A 17,881-nucleotide genomic window follows, 5' to 3' on the forward strand; every position below is an offset into this window, starting at 1 on the left:
CTTATGAAGAATAATAATGATCTGGGGAGCGAGCGGCACAGCAGCGAGAGCAGCCGGCTCCACCCGCGCGACCCCTCCCACAGCCGCCGCCGCCGCCGCCGCGGCTTTACCGCCGCCGCTCGACGCGACGCGCGGGGCATGGTTAGCTCCACCGCAGCCTCCCGAAGCCCAGGGGCAGCCCGGAGGCCCTGTGCCCTGTGCCCCAGCGCAGGCGCAGCCTCACTCTTACCTTCTCCGGAGAGTCTCTGACGACCCGGCGGGCGCAAGAGGCGGGTAGCGGCCCCTACGAGGTCCTGCGCGAAGGCTCCCTGGTTTCCGGCATCTGCTGGGTCCCGAAGTACGCGGCCGCTAGAGAACGGGCAGCCTGAGAGCCCCGGGCGGCCGGCTGGGCCTGGGTGACCGCACGGAGGTTGCCACGGGAGACGAGTGGGGCCTGCGGGCACGCGTGGCCTGGGCCACCGCCAAGGCCTCCTACGGCAGCAACCGCGAGATGGACGGCACGGAAGCCACCCTGGGGCAAATCTGCGGCTAGCACCAGAAGCGCCGTGCAGCCCACGCCCCGGCCCACTGCAGCCCTCAGTTAGGCCGCCCACCAGCTGCCCGTGGCCTGGCCCCTGACGGCCCCACAAAGACAAAACTTCGTCCGTCTTCTGCTCTGCAGCATGGGGACCCCTGGCCCGCCAAGCTGCACACCCGCCTCGGAGGAGCCGGCGGCTGTTGCGCCGTGTAAGGAGCATGCGCACGAAGAGCGCGCCCGCTGCCGCCTGGGGTCTGACGCAAAATGGAGGCGCAAGGCCCTAGGGGGCGGGCAGACCAGGGCCTGGCCCAGAAGGACACCAGGGGCTGCAAGCTGAGTAGGTTCCCGTCCATAACCCTGGGTATGTTCTAAAACAAGAAGTGCGTCTCCCGGCCAGCCGCTCAGGCCGGGGTTCCCGCGTCACTGCCGCCCGTCAGACGGGGCACCTGGCCCTCGTGCCGAAGCAGCCTGGAAGCCGCTGAACACGGCGGAGCGCGGCTCCCCTTGGGGCCCACCGGTGGATGCCCTGCCTCTCGCCCGTTGGCCTCTCCGGTCTTGGGGCTCTGGGCCTCACAGCCCCAGGCCTTGCTCCCCCAACTCCCATCTCTCTCACACCTCAGTGTCTGGGCTCTCAGCCTCCCCTTCTTACGCATCTGCCTCCACCGTCTCTTTGGGCTTCAGGCCCCCTTTGGGCCCTCATTCACTTCAGGGTCCCATCGCTTTGTGCCTCAGTCCCCCATTTGTAGGGGTCACCTTTTTGTATTTCAGTTCCCGATTCTCTTGAGGCCTCCTGTCTTGGGCCTTCCGTGTTCTTGGGGTTCCCCTCTGCTCACGACTTCCCGACTTTGCAGCTTCCTCACTCTGCTGCTGCTTTGCTGTCTCTGGCAGCCCCCATCCTCTCTGTCGTCCTCAGACCCTTTCTCTCCCACCTGCATCTCAGGCAGCTGGGGGCTCACTTCCTGTCCTGCTTGAATTCCGGTTTCTTCACTGCCTCCCTCCCTGCCTCCGGACACCTTTATTGATGGCCCATCCTTTTGCTGTGAGGAAGCGAGCTGGTTGCAGGCAGTTTGGAAGGGAGGGGTGGAGCCAGCTTCAAAAAATGCCTTTCTTGGCAAGTGCGATAGGACAAGCCCTTGAAGCAGACCTGGCCTCCTCCTCCAGCAAGGCTGTGGCCAGCATCTGGTGGAGTGAGAGCACTAGGCTTTGCGCACGATAAAACCTGGTCTGGATGGATGATGCCCCAGCCTCATGAAGAGTCCCTGGCATGCCCCACAGACACGTGTTCACAGGCACCATCCCCAGCTATGCCAGGAAAGGGGCTGAATGTGGAGCGCTTGTTCTTGAACAGGTGAAGGCAGAGTATGGTAGCTGCTGAGACCCAACCAACTGCTCTGGAGGGGTCCTGGCACCCCATGGGGTGGGAATGGTCCTTGCTCTACAGGTGTCCAGCAGAACCCATCTCTACCCTGTTTTGGGAGCCTTTCCTCTTTGTTACCAACCTGCAAAATCTGTCCTCTTAACTTTCTTGTATTTTTTCACCTCCAGAGAGTAACTTTGATTTGGAATGATACCTTTTGGTACCAAAAGCCAATTCCCCCCTCAACATGTAGGTGTTAGCACTATGAAATTAGTGTTTCTGCTATTTCATTACAAATAGGTTTTTTTGTTGTTGTTTTGTTTCTGTTTTTAAGTCTAAGAAATCCCAAGTGAGAAAGAGTTTAAGAAACAAGGCCACTGAGCAAAGGCAGCAGTTCTGACTCCCAGCATGGAGAAGAGAGGATGGTGGGGCTTGGGGGACACTGTCACTTTCACTCCCTTTTAGCTCTCTGTCCACCAAAGCCACTGCCCAGCAAGTGGTGACATCAGGGACTTTTGTTCAGGTGGAAAAGGTCACTGGGGAGCTGGATGAACTTGAGCATTTCTTGGCCTTAATATGCTTGCTCCTTAGTTTGTTTTCATGTGGCCTGGTGTGTCACTGTTCTGAGTAGACCATTCCAGGCCTGTTGCTAAGGGAAAACCCTAACAGGCATTCTGCCCATGGAGAGGCCAAAGACTGGGACCCCAGCCAAGACTCTAAGAGCCTCCTGTCTGTATCCTCCCACACCATGCTGCATAAGACGTCTCCTAAAGTGAGATTCTGCACATTTTGTTGTTGACAATAAAACACAATACATTACACAAACGCAGGCACATAATGATGATGTTGTGAATTTTCACAAAGAGTTAGTAGTGGGACATACCCTGTCTTTGACTGATTATAAAACCAACTCAAATTCTGGCCCAACTGTGCAGGCCTGGGAGAAACCACAAACTTGAGCATGCAGCACCACCCTAGGGAAAGCAAAAAGGAGGCTATCAGTAACTAAACTAGTTTTGCAGCGTTGAAAGAAGGCATACAAGCATAAGAACTCTGCTGTAAGTTGAAACAAGAAGTGTGGAGCACCACAGAAAAGATCTGAGAAAGCCTCAGAATTACTAGCAGGACTGACAGAAGGTAATTCTCTCCTGAAGCCTGTCAGAAAGACCAGAGGAGGTGACTGCTTCTCCAGATTTCAAGACAGTAGCAAAGTCTTCAAGGAATTTGAAAAAATCAGTGTAGCATGACATCACCAAAGGAGCACACTAATTTTCCAGAATAAGAGCCAAAAAAAATGGAGATCTGCAGTTTGCCTGATAAAGAATTCAAACTAACGGTTTTAAGGAAGCTCAGTGAGCTACGAGAAAACAAAGAAAGACAATTCAATGAAATCATGAAAAACAAAATGAGAAATAATAGACAGAATCCTAAAAAAGAACGAAATAGAAATCCTGGAGCTGAATAATACAATGAATGAAATTTTAAAATGTGATAAGAACAGCACAAGCAGATTAGATCAAGCAAAAGGACAATTCTATGAAGTAGAAGACAGGACATTTGAAATTACGCAGTCAGTAGAGAGCAAAGAAAAAAAAAATGAAAAAGCGAAGAGGGCTTCCCTAGTGGCGCAGTGGTTGAGAGTCCACCTGCGGATGCAGGGGACACGGGTTCGTGCCCCGATCCGGGAGGATCCCACATGCCGCGGAGCGGCTGGGCCCGTGAGCCATGGCCGCGGAGCCTGCGCGCCTGGAGCCTGTGCTCCGCAACGGGAGAGGCCACAGCAGTGAGAGGCCCATGTACTACAAAAAAAAAAAAAAAAAGAGCGAAGAAAGCCTATATGAACTGTGGGATACCATTAAGAGAAACATTGTAGACACTGTTGGAGTCCCAGAAGGAGAAGGATGGAGAAAGGGGCGGAAAGCGTGTTTAAAGGAATAATGGCTAAGAACTTCCCAAATCTGGGGAGATATCTGGACATCCAACTTCATAAAGTTAATAGGTCACCCCAATATTTCAACTCAAAATGATCTTCTCCAAGACACATTATAATTAAACTGTCTAAAATCAAAAATTTAAGATCATCCAGAGGAAAAATAATACTCAAATACAAGGGAACCCCCATTAAACTATCAGTAGATTTCTCAGGAGAAAGCTTGCAGCCCAGGAGAGAGTGAGATAATATTCTCAAAGTGTTGAAAGAAAAAACTGCCCTGCCAATCAAGAATACTTTACCCAGCAAAGGTGTCTTTAAGGGCTTCCCTGGTGGCGCAGTGGTTGAGAGTCCGCCTGCCGATGCAGGGGACACGGGTTCGTGCTCCGGTCCGGGAGGATCCCACATGCCGCGGAGCGGCTGGGCCCGTGAGCCATGGCCGTTGAGCCTGCGCGTCCGGAGCCTGTGCTCCGCAATGGGAGAGGCCACAACAGTGAGAGGCCCACATACCTCAAAAAAAAAAAAAAAAAAAAAAAAAAAAAAAAAGGTGTCTTTAAAAATGAAGGTGAGATAAAGTCTTTCCCAAACAAACAAAAGCTGAGAGAATTAATCAGCATTAGACCTGCTTTAAGAGATGCTGAACGGATTTCTTCAAGCCGAAACAAAAGAACACTAATTAGTAACATGAAACATAAAAAGTATACAGTACACTGGTAAGTATATAGTCACATTCAGATTATAATACTATAAGACGGTGGTGTGTTAACCAGTCAACTCTAGTAAAGGTTGTTAAAACTAAAGAACAAAACTATTAAAAATAACTATAACTTCAATAACTTGCTGATGGATGCACAATATTAAAAGAGGTAAATTGTGACATCAAAAACATAAAATGTGGGAGGGGAGTAAAAGGGTAGTGTTTTTGTGTGTTATCAAAGTTAAGTTGTTATCACCTTAAAATAGAGTTATATCTATAAGATATTTTTTGTAAGTCTCATGGTAATCACAAAGCAAAAGCCTACATTAATATAAAAAGATAAAGAGAAGGGAAATAGAAACATACCATTATAGAAAATCATTAAATCACAAAAGAAGACAGCAAGAGATGAAGAAAAGAACATGGGAATTACAAAACAGCTAGAGCACAATTAGTATGGAATTAGTAAGTCCTTACCCATCATTCATTATTTTAAGTGTAAATGATATAAATTCTCCAGTCAAAAAGAAAAGAGTGGCTGAATGGATTAAAACAAAACAAAACAAAAAACAAGACCCAATTATATGCTGTCCATAAGAGACCTACCTCAGCTTTAAGGACACACACAGACTGAAAGTGAGGAGCTAAAAAAAGGTGTCCCATGCAAGTGGAAACCGAAAAACAGCAGTGGTAAATATACTTATATCAGACAAGATAAACTTTAACAGCTGTAACAAGAGACAAAGACGGCAGTAATATCATGATGAAGAGGAAACATTACAACTGATATCACAATAATACAAAAGATCATAAGAGACTACTATGACCAATTATACACAAATAAATTGAATACTGTAGAACACATGGATAAATTCTTAGAAACAAACAATCTACCAAGACTGAATTATGTAGAAACAGAAAAAACAGATCAATAACGGGTAAGGAGATTGAATCAATAATCAGAAACCTCCCAACAAAGAAAAGCCCAGGACCAAAAACTAGATTGTTTCACTGGTGAATTCTACTAAACATTTAAACAAGAATAAATGCCAAAACTTCTTAAACTCTTCCAAAAATGGAAGAAAGAACAGCTTTCAAACTCATTTTACAACCAGAATTACCTTCACACCAATGTCAGGTAAAGACAGTATAAGAAAAGAAAACTACAGGCCAATGTCTCTGATGACTATAGATGCAAAAATTCTCAACAGAATTCTAGCAAACCAATTCAACAGCACATTAAAAGATCACACACCATGATCAAGCGAGATTTAAACATGGGATGCAAGGATGGTTCAACATACACTAATCAATAAATGTGCTACACCAGATTAATAGAATGAAAGATAAAAATCATATGATTATTTCACTAGATGCAGAGAAAGCATTTGACAAATTTCAACATCCTTTCATGATTAAAAAAAGGGGGTGGATTGCAAAGGGAGATGAATATACTTTTGGGGGTGAGGGGAATGCTCTAGCTCTTGACCATGGTGGTCTTTATATGACTGTATTATTTTTGAAAGTCACTGAACTATACTCTTAAAATGAGAGCATGTTACTGTATCCAGATTATGCCACAATAAAACTGATTAAAAAGATAATATTATAAGCAGAGCCAGTCTGAACTGTTATCTTATATCCCCTGCCCCTTAAACATTTTCCATAAATAAAACAGATTTAGTTTTGCATTAAACAAGAACCTAGTAGTTTTAAAATTACTACAGAAGTTTGAATAAGTGTGGGTTGTATAAAATGGAATGCAGTTCAGCAATAAAAGGAGCAGACTGTTGATACATGCAACAACTGGGATGGACTTAAGGGCATCATGCTTAGTGAAAAAAGCCAATTTCAGAAGTTATATATTGTATAGTTTCATCCGTTGTCTTCCGAATGACCCAACTATAGAGATGGAGAACAGGTTAGTGGTTGCTGCAAGACAGATGAAGGTGGGAGGGGATAGGTGTCACTATATAGAGGTAGTGTAAGGGAGTTCCTTTATGTTAGTGGAAGAGTTCTGTATCACGATGGTGGTAGTTACATGAACCTACACAAGTGATCACATTACATACATCCACACACACACACACATGACAGAAACACATACTGCATATAAAATTGCTCAAAGCTGAATAATGTCTGTAGTTTTGCTATTATACTACAGTTGTCAAAGATGTCACCATGGTAGGAAGCTGGGTAGATTTCAGGGGACTCTATCCATTATTTTTGAAATTTCCTGGGAATATATAATAATTTAAAATTTTTTTTAAACTTAGATTTTTTTCTCATAAGCATGATCATAAGCTAATACATACATAGGAATTTTAAACTCATATTTCCTTGTAATAGAAGCTTATTTACAGTGATTTTTCTTATAGATTTGATTTTAATCTATTAAAAGCATATTGAATCAGAACAACTCAAGGTAATTAAATTTCCATGGAATCATTTTTATAGTAAATAGTGTTTTATTAAACAATAATCTCTGAAATCAATTAAAAAGATCCTTTGGTTTATATCTATAAAATTTGCATAAACACTGATTATTTAAAGAGACTCAACTATTATAAAGGGCCACAATAAACTTTTCTGAAATGGTCATATATCTTTATGAACTTAAATTCTTGAAACTAATGTTACCTAGAATTATAATTAGTGAATTTTCAATGACATTAATTATTTGCATCTTTATAAGAGACAGCAGAGGATGCTTTCTCCTATGCTCTGGGGAATGTATAATCCCTGCTGGGAAATGAACATTTACTGTAACAATTAGGGTGTAAGCACAGACACATTTCTCCCCTGCAGAGCGTATCATGATGGGAAAGTCCTGGGGAGCCCCTATACCTGAATTTCTAATCAGGTCCAAAAGAATTATAAGCCTTAAGCAAATGCTGTGTGCTCTATGACACTGTGTCTCAGATGTGAAGCCTGTGGTTTCCCTTCATGATCTCTTAGTAAATTTATAACCATAAGTTTGATCTAAATCATAGACTGACTCTTTGAACATTCATACTGTGAGATCTATGCTATGACTCTTTTCCAGGGAAGGAGGAAGATTCTGTGACTACATCTGCTCAGCTTTGATATCTCCAAGGCCAGTTCTTCTTTCAGGACAGCGGAGGTAAAACACGTATAAAGCGTCAGCACTGACTTCCCTCAATGGATGGAGAGTGAGTTAACCAAGTTTCTATATTTGCTCACTCCCTCTGTTGCTGAAAAATGACAAGTATTTATATTGAATAACAAGAAACTCTAAAGTCTGGAGCTCTGAGTCTACTGCCTGTATTGTTCACAGCATACACTCTGTGTTGACTCCATCTTCATTCTGGGAGCAGGAGAACTGTAGCAGTTCCAAGTGACAAATCCAGACAGCAACATCAGAAGAGATTTGTGGTTTTTTCTAGAATTTTTTAATTGAAATGTATAAACAGAGGAAAGTTTATATATCATAATAAGTATACAGCTTGAAATATTTTCACAAACTTAATAACTAACTTAATCAGCACTCAAATTAATATTTCTCATTCATGCCATCCTACAAAACCTAGGAAAGCACATCCGCCTTCCTTTATTCATTCGCTGTCCAGCTAGGATAGCGCAGAGGAGGAGAATGTGTGGAAACACTGGAATATATGGTTAAGTATAAAACTTAGGTTACCAAGGTTCACCTCAATACCTGTTATCAATTATTAACTTCCTGGATTCTTATAGTAAAGTATCTGAAAATCTTAGAGACTATGAGAGACTTCTTGGTAGCAGAATATCTGTATGTTGTCTTCCCTGTAGGGATCCTTTCTTTCTTGATGGTCAAAACAGGGGACCTGAGGTACCTAGTGGGTAATGGAAACAAGAGTAGGAACTAGGAAGTGATGAATCAGATGAATAGGGGGGAGAAATGGGGATACATTCCCACCACTGAAGCCCATCAGCAAGTAGGCTTGTTCCTCAGCTACCCATCCCTCTATCTTCTAGTAAGATAGAGCAGTTGTTTGTCACATGCAGTTCATGCAATGAAAGACAGTGATTGAAATGTTGAAGGGTGTGTACCTTCAGACCTTATGAAGCAAAGGAGGACTTATGTGATTTCTGCCAGTCTGAGTCTCTTTCTCATAAAGCTCATATAAAAGAGAGTTTGTAAGAACAGAGCTGGGTTCCCTATTCATGGAGTTTTCTTCTATTCTCACAGATTTCCGAAGTTGAGAATGCTGGCTAGAAATGACTCCTTAGTGCCTGAATTTATTCTTGCTGGATTAACAGACCATCCAGAGCTCCAGCAGCCCCTCTCTTACCTGTTTCTAATGATCTACGTTGTCACCATGGTGGGCAACCTGGGCTCGATCATTCTTATTGGTCTAAATTCTCACCTCCACACCCCCATGTACTATTTAGTCTTCAACCATCCTTCATTGGTCTCTGTTGCTCCTCTGTTTTCACCCCCCAGATGCTGATGAACTTTGTATTCAGGAAGAATATCATCTCCTATGTTGGTTGCGTGACTCAGCTGTTTTTCTTTCTCTTTTTTGTCATCTCTGAGTGCTATATGTTGACCTCAATGGCCTATGATCGCTATGTGGCCATCTGTACTCCATTGCTATATAAGGTTACCATATCCCATAAGGTCTGTTTGGTGCTATCTTTGGCTGCATATGTGATGGGGTTTACTGGAGCCTCTGCCCACACAGGGTGCATGCTTAGACTAACCTTCTGCAATGTTAATATCAACCATTACTTGACATCCTCCCACTCCTCCAGGTCTCTTGCACCAGCACTTATGTCAGTGAGGTGGTAGTTCTCATTGTTGTGGGTATTAATATCACAGTACCCAGTTTCACCATCCTAGTTTCTTACATCTTCATCCTTACTAACATTCTTCATATCAAATCCGCTCAGGGAAGATCAAAAGCCTTCAGCACCTGTAGCTCCCACATCATTGCTCTTTCTCTCTTTTTTTGGTTCAACAGCATTCATGTACCTTAAATATTCTTCTCCTGGATCTATGGAGCAGGGAAAGGTTTCTTCTGTTTTTTATACTAATGTGGGACCCATGCTCAGTCCTCTCATTTAGTTTGAGGAACAAAGATGTCAGAGTTGCACTGAGGAAATCCCTGTTTAAAATCCAGAGGAGAAACATGTTCTAATTACAAACAACAATAATGTAAAGACATTCAATTTTTATTGTCTTTCAAGATGATATTTGTTCATAACTGTGTTTCTTCTACAGATTGCATTATATGTGGTATAATAGACTTGTCTCATCACTTTCCTTATAGCTTGTCTCACTTTTCCTACTTATCTCTTGGACCTTGTACCAGTTTCCTAAATAACTAGTAGCATCTTTATAAAAGGAAAATATGAACTGATTTTTTTCATACTATCTTTGTCTCCTGGGCTATTCCTAATCTGGACAAATATGGTGAGTTTCATAAATACATAAAGTTAGAATTAGAGTTTGCTGTTCTAGACACAGAAGTGCCCAAACATTGCAGAATAATTGTCTTTTAAAACAATATTGTTCCTGGTATAGGAAGAAGGATTCAAAGAAATGTCTTCATTGCAAATTGCATATATAGCTTAAAGTAGGATCAGGTCCTTCTTTTTTTTTTTTAATTTTTAATTTATTTATTTATTTATTTTTGCTGTGTTGGGTCTTCGCTTCTGCGTGAGGGCTTTCTCTAGTTGTGGCAAGCGGGGGCCACTCTTCATCGCAGTGCGCGGGCCTCTCACTATCGCGGCCTCTCTTGTTGCGGAGCACAGGCTCCAGGCGCGCAGGCTCAGTAGTTGTGGCTCACGGGCCTAGTTGCTCCGCGGCATGTGGGATCCTCGCAGACCAGGGCTTGAACCCGTGTCCCCTACATTAGCAGGCAGATTCTCAACCACTGCGCCACCAGGGAAGCCCCGGATCAGGTCCTTCTGATGTTATCATTTTGTTCTATTTTTCATACCACTTTTCCTTTTATTATTATTACTTTTCTTGTTCCCTTTGAAAATGGCCAAATCTGTTTTACATGCCACCTGCTTCTGAGAACCTCTATAAGGAAAATGCCTTTAAAATTGAAGAGAATACATATAACTCCACCATTTATTGCCAAACATGGCATTAAGGGAGGATGATTAGAAGAATAATACATATGTATCTCAGGATCCCAGTAAGCAGAATGGGTGGTTTATTATAAAATTTGTGTTTATTACTCTCTAAAATGACACCAGATATTTTGAAAAAAGCACATGGTTTTACTGTCAATTTTGTTTTTTATCACTTTAGGAAAATACTACACATGGTGTTAGGAGAAACATTTTAGCCATGTTTCACTTATCCAGTGAGTATCATGAAAAAAGTTGTGTATTAATATAGTAAACCATATTCCTAGAAACATTTTTTGAACTTACTTAAACCTCGTCTCACCAGTAAGACAATAAATATATTTACCTAGATGCTTCTCCCTATAATTTCCCTATTTCTCCAATGCTTTTCCCATTCATATATTTAGAGTATCAAATATAGTGGTAGGTCACAAATATTCTTGTTGAATTGGATTATCTTGTTTGAATAATAACAATAATAAATTTAATGTTGGAAATAATAATTAATAAAATATAGTAATAAATGACAATAACAAAAAATAAGTCAGAAAGAACTTTGGGGTATAATTTCTTTTGAGGAGTAAAGTGTGGCAACCGTAGAGAGGTGCTGCTAACTTCCTTTCAGTAGAGCCACCTGTGGGGAGCATCATTGACTGTCTATAGCCAATACTCCTTTGGATCCACCATAGTGTTCAGGCAGAGTCCATGCTTACTCTAAGATGGCCTCAGCCAACGGCTTAGCATGGTGGGTCATACCGGACCTGGCCAATTTCTGTGTAACGTGGATCTCTTCTGATAGGCAGTCTTTGTTTAGGGACTTCCTATCATCCTATTTGAGATTTTTTTGTACCGCACTGTGGTCTGAGGTTTTCCTACCCAATCCTTTCTTCTCTCTCTCCTTTCGTAGGTATCACACTTTCATCCTGGTCTGAAGGCTTTCTCACTGACTCCCACTCATTCCCATTTTATCCTTCACAGGCACTTACCACAATAAATGTCTTGGAAGTCTAATCATTTCTTAGCATCTGTTTCTTGGAGAACTCTAAAATGACATAGAGGACTTAACACTAACTGATTTTAAACCTTAGTTTTAGGATATGGTAATCAAGACAGATTGGTTTTGTTATAAATATAGATAAATCCATGGGACACAATAGAATATTCAGAAACAGATCCTCACTTATATAGTTGATTGATTTTTAACTGAGCAACTGTGTAAATCTGTAAGTAAAGAAAAATCATTCTAAGCAATTGATGCTGGAAATACTAACTACTCATGAGGAAAACAATGAACTTTGACCTCTACCTCACATCATACACAAAAATTAATTTTAAATAGATCAAAACTATACATATGAAACTTTAACATAAACCTTCTAGAAGAAAACATAGAAAAGTATGTTAGTGTAGGCACAGATTTCTTAAACATATTCTGGAAAGCACTAAATCTAAAAGAAAAAAAAGAGAAAATGAGTTTCATTTAAATTAGAACATCTGTTCATCAAAAAAATATTTATAGGCAAGACACAGACTGGAAGAATATTTACAAAACATATATTTGATAAAGGTATTGTATCCAGAATATATAACAACTTAATTAAAATGTATCTCAGTGCTAAAAAGATCATATCATGTATTGGCAAATGATTTGAAAGACACATCCCAAACGAACATATGTAAATAGACAATAAGCACATGGAAATGTGCCTAACTTGGTACACCCCCTTATGTATAGTGAATAGCTGGACAACAGTTCCTTAACAGCTGTAGTGTCCTCCCTCACTTTATTGCCCAGACTTTGCCCCTTGAGTGGCTCAAGCACTTGTCAGGCCTTCTTCTTGGTCTCCCTCCATGTTGGGCCTTGCACCCTCTTGGAACCTCTATTGCAGAGGTCCAAGCACCAGCTGTGGGGCATCTCCAAACCCTCCATTAATCCAAGCACCAATCCTATAGAGCCTCTCCTCTGAGATTCTAGAATCTGGTTATGCTTCTTATTCTTTCTGTTTGTTCTATCAGTTCTGGGTAGCTATTTTTTTTATAGGTTATTAGTCTTTATGTTTTCTCTGCTTCATCTTTTGCTCTTTCCTCCTTGCAATGTCTATATATACAATTATCTTTTTTTTTTTTTTTTTGCGGTACGTGGCCCTCTCACTGCTGTGGCCTCTCCTGTTGCGGAGGACAGGCTCCGGATGCGCAGGCTCAGTGGCCATGGTTCACGGGCCCAGCCGCTCCGCAGCATGTGGGCTCCTCCCAGACCAGGGCACAAACCCGTGTCCCCTGCATTGGCAGGCGGACTCTCAACCACTGCGCCACCAGGGAAGCCCTGAAACGGGGAACACATTTTATGTGATTTTGTTGGACTGACTTGCCCATCTCACAAGACACATCCTGTCTAATTAGCACATGCCAAACCCTGATGACAGTGATTTGTCAGAAATAGTCATTTGACTACAGTCTTTTCTGCCAAAATTATTTAAACAAACTTTTCTACTTGTAGTTACTGAATTAGTAAGATTAAATCTAGGGATTCTAGTACTCCTGTTTTCACTACATGGGGAGAGTTCATCTGAGGTTAAAATGCAGTAGAACCAAGCAGACAAAACGCGTGGAGAGACACACCTCGATGAATTGTTGGCCCTGTCCAGCCAAATAAAAGGCCATGTATATTCATGACTTACCAGTTTCACACACTTTTTGGGATTATGTTGGTTTATGTAGGCAAAATATAGTTGCAGGCATGACACATGCCTTGTAGTCTGAATGTGATATCCAATTTCCCAGCACACTCTGCTGGCAGTATGAGTCAGTAAAATGCCTGGCTCGGTCTGTGAATCAACAGACTTACTTTACAAGTTGACTTTATATTCTTTTGATCAACATGGCAAAAATGATCATTTAAAATTATTAAAATCACAACTCATATAAAACTAAAATGATTAAAAATTCAATTGTAGTGTTTTAAAAATAACTAATTATAGAATTTGAAGTAAAAATTATTTCAATATATCAAGCATTTTTAAAACACCTTTAGGATATTTGGAAGTATTATGTCCATAACTTGATGAATTTCTTGAAGAGATGGGTAGATATGGCTTTATTATCCTTCTGTATATGCTTCATAAATACAATTTTAATTGGGAAAAAAGTTTGGTTTCTTCATGCGGAATCCCCAGATGAATTCACATTAAAGGCATCGAGCCTAGAGTATATCCTAGACAGATGCTCTCGGAAGGGTAAGAATAGAATGTGTCTGACGTGATGGCATATACCATACTTTGGCCAGTGTCAAGAATGGTCAGCCAAGTGAGGCACTCACTGGTCTATTTCAACAGCCCAACCAAAAAGGCACTCCACCACCTGCTCACCAGCTACAGCAGCCACACGCAGAGGGGACAGTGCCTGTGGTGGACCAGAGTCCCACAGGGCTGCTGGGGGAGTCTGTTTCAGGTGCCCAGGAGCACAGTGCTTGGCCTGTGGTGGATGCCAGGCAAGGAGTCCTGATGTTCACAGCTCCAGGCAGATGCCCTAGTCTCTGGCTCCCCATTTCACATACTTCTGTCCATCTCCAGCCAATTTATCCTTTTCGTGGCATCTAAACTAGTTGAAGTGTGATTGCTCTAAGAATGCACAAGCCTTCTGCAAATTGGGTTTCTCTGTTATTTTGAAATATTTGAAATGAAAAAGCGAAATTAGTTCCAAATTTGTTGAACATTAAATTTGTCAGTAAAAAGAAAATAACTCATATTATTTAAATATGATTTCAACGGCAAAGTTTTAAATGGTGGTAAGAATGATCTAAACTCTACCACTTATGCATACAGAATTTCTCATTGATGATGATTATAAAAGAAATTGGAGATATAGTCATTAAAAATTCTTGCTCAAGAATTGCAAATAACAAAGCCTGTTAACAAAGAAATTATATTCCAGAAGCAAGCACCAATTTTCATTTAGAATTATGAGTATATTTTATTTGGGAATGTTATTTAATAAAAAATGATAAATCTCATTTAAGAGATATTTTTGATGTTTGAATAATTTACATTATTATAGTAGGTAGTGAATATAACAACTTTTCTGATTTTACCATCAAATATATCCTGAAAACTTCATAATACATACATTTGCAATTTAATAAATAATGCAAAATTTATGTAATCACAAACCAGTTCATAAAATAGAATATTGTAGAATATTTTATTCAGTATTTTTAGCTGTTTTGAGTGGGTGGTAGACCCAATAGCCTAGCCCAACAATACCAGAAATGACAGTTGTTAAATAGCTTATTTAGTCAACTTTGTTCTCAAATTAGATTAGGTGGTAAGGGGGCATTCACTGTATAGTGATACTTTAGGTGGATGTCTTCAGCTGTTATGTCTTCAAATATTTTTCTACCACTCCTCCTCTCTGCTGTCTGGGACTCCAATTACATACATATGAGGTTACTCCAATTACATAATATGATGTCTTAGGGCTCACTGATGCTCTGTTCATTCTTTTCTAGGCTTTTTTTTTGTTGTCTCTGGATATCATTTTGGTTACTTTCTATTGCTATTCTTTAAGTTCACTCATCGTTTCTTCTGATGTGGTGTTAACTCCATTCAACACATTTATTTTTACATAAATTTTTTATTTTAGAATTATTTTAGATTTATAGAATTGTTAATATAATACAGAGAGTTACTATATATTTCATATCTTGTTCCTCTTGCTATCTTACATTAGTGTGATACATATGTCACAGTTAGTGAACCAATATTGATAATTATTGTTAAAGTCCATACTTTATCCAGATTTTCTTAGTTTTTACCTAATGTCCCTTTTCTATCCTAGGATCCCATTCGGGATACCACATTGCGTTGATTAGTCATGTCTCATTGGGTTCCTCTTGGCTGTCACATTTTCTCAGACTTCCCATGTTTTGGATAACTTTGACAGTTTTGAAGAGTATTAGTCAGGTATTTTGTAGAATATCCCTCAATTGGGATTTCTAATGTTCTTCTCATGATTATTTTTGGATTATGTATTTTTTTGGATTTGGTGTATTTTTCATTTCACACGTTGTATTTTTCAGATCAAGGATGTCAACGTGGGCCTTGTCATGCCTTGACATTTTTTTTCTTAAATATATACAATATATTAATAACAGCTTTTTTTCTTGTCTGCTAATTTTAAAATATGTTATTTTCAGTATGTTTCTACAGATTGAAGTTTTTCCTCATTGTGGATTGAATTTTCCTGCTTTTTGCATGCCAGGTTTTAAGCTAGTTTTTAGTTGGATTTCCTGTTATTTTAAACATGAAATGTTGCCATATTTTTAAACTGAAATTACTCATTTGTAAATTTTTTATAAGAAAGAAAAAAGAGATTGAAGCTTGGCTGTCACTATTGGTGATAGAAACACAAACACACTGTAATAACTGGCAGGGCTCATGGAGCACAAGCTTAAATGGGAAGTGATTAATGTTCCAGTTGTATCTGATTATTTTTTTTCTCGGTTTTCTTTCTTTATGTCAACTTCATTGAATTTCCCCAGGTTGGAGACATGGATTCAATATAAATCAGAATATTTTTTATGGAAACACCCAAGCCCAATCCTGTGTAAGACTACTGACCCATCTGGTCCAGTATTAAGCCTCTAAGGTTGGTATGGAAAGGTGTGGATTGGCCTACCCATACTGATAGTAGATATTAGAGATGTGTTACAAAAACACAGACTAGTTTTCCATAGTAAGTCCTGAGAGATCTACTGAACAATATATTGTTTAAACTACTGAGCTGTATAAATTTTTACACAAATAAATTTTCCTTATAAAGTTTTATAAAAACATTTCAAATTATATTTTATGAGGCCTAGTTTACATATAGTAAAATATAAAAATATGAGGTCTACAGCTTGATGACTTTTTACCTAAGTATAAATTCATTTAATCACCACCCAGAAAAAGATACAGAACATTTCCATGACCCCAGAAGTTTCCCTTATGCCACTTTCTAGTCAACAGACAAATCCCATGCACCAGTTGAGGTAACCATTGCTCTCATTTCTATTACTTTAGAGTAATTTTGCCTGTTCTTTAAAATCTTATAAATAAAATCATAACTGTTTATACTCTTTTGAGTCTGCCATCTTCGTTCAACATAATGATTTTTGTATTTCAACCATATTGGTGCATGTATCAGAACATTGTTTTATGAGAAATATCACATTGAATGTATTTTCTACAATTTCCTTATCCTCTTATTGATGGAAATTTGGCTATTGAAATAAAACCTCAGTGAACATTCTTGTACAAGTATTTTTTTGACATATGCACTCATTTCTATGTATATGTGATAGCCGTGGAATGTCTGGATCAGATGCTACATATGGTGCAACTTTATTAGAAAATACCAATTTGTTTTCCAAAGTAGCTATATAATTTTACTCTTCTAACAGCAGTGTATGAAAGTTCCAGGTGTTCCACATCCACATGTTCACTTGGTATAGACAGTCATTAATTTTAGCCATTCTAGTGTGAATGCAGTGGTATCTCATTATAATTTTAATTTGCATTTTCCTTAGGACAAAGGATGTTGAGATACATTTTTTCAAATTTATTAATATTTGAGCCTGTATTGCTTCTTGGAATGATAACTTTAAACCGTTTTCAAATACATATTGGAAAAAAAGAAATACAATTGTCTGTGTTCTCAGATGACATGACTGTCTCTGTAGACAGTCCCTCAAAATTGACAGCAACAACTACAAAACAAACAAATGAACAAAAAAAACTCTTGGAACTAATAAGTAGCTAGAGGAGAGTCACAGGATACAAAGTTAACATACAAAGGTTAATAGCTTTCCTATATACCAGGCACTGGATGATTGGAATTTGTAATGAAAAACTCAATACTATTCATATTGTCACCCCACTCCTACCCTCCAAAATGAAGAAATACTTAATTATAAGTCTAACAAAATATATAAAGGATCTATATGTGGAAAACTACAAAACTCTAATAAAAGTAATAAAAAACCTAAATAAATGGAAAGATACTCCATGTTTGTGGATTAGAAGACTCAATTATGTTAAGATGCCAATTCTTCTTTACTTCATCTGTATCGTCAATGTGATCCCAATCAAAATCCCAGCAAGTTTTTGTGGATATCAACAAACTGATTCTAAAGTTTATATGGAAAGGGAAAAGACCCAAAATATCAAATACAATACTGAAGGAGAACAAAGTTGTAGGACAGATACTGTCCAACTTCAGGACTCACTATAAAACTACAGTAATCAAGTCAGTGTGGTA

At 39.9% G+C, this 17,881-nt stretch overlaps 1 pseudogene across 1 annotated transcript; it reads left to right on the forward strand.

Moving 5' to 3' along the window:
- Window positions 1–8,706: 8,706 nt before the first annotated feature.
- LOC307055874 (olfactory receptor 8B3-like) lies at window positions 8,707–9,642 on the forward strand (annotated as a pseudogene). The gene has a single exon. The product of its transcript is annotated as an olfactory receptor 8B3-like (transcript).
- Window positions 9,643–17,881: the final 8,239 nt, after the last annotated feature.

The sequence above is a fragment of the Hyperoodon ampullatus genome (assembly GCF_949752795.1).
Source record: "Hyperoodon ampullatus genome assembly, chromosome: 7".
Lineage (NCBI taxonomy): Eukaryota > Metazoa > Chordata > Mammalia > Artiodactyla > Ziphiidae > Hyperoodon > Hyperoodon ampullatus.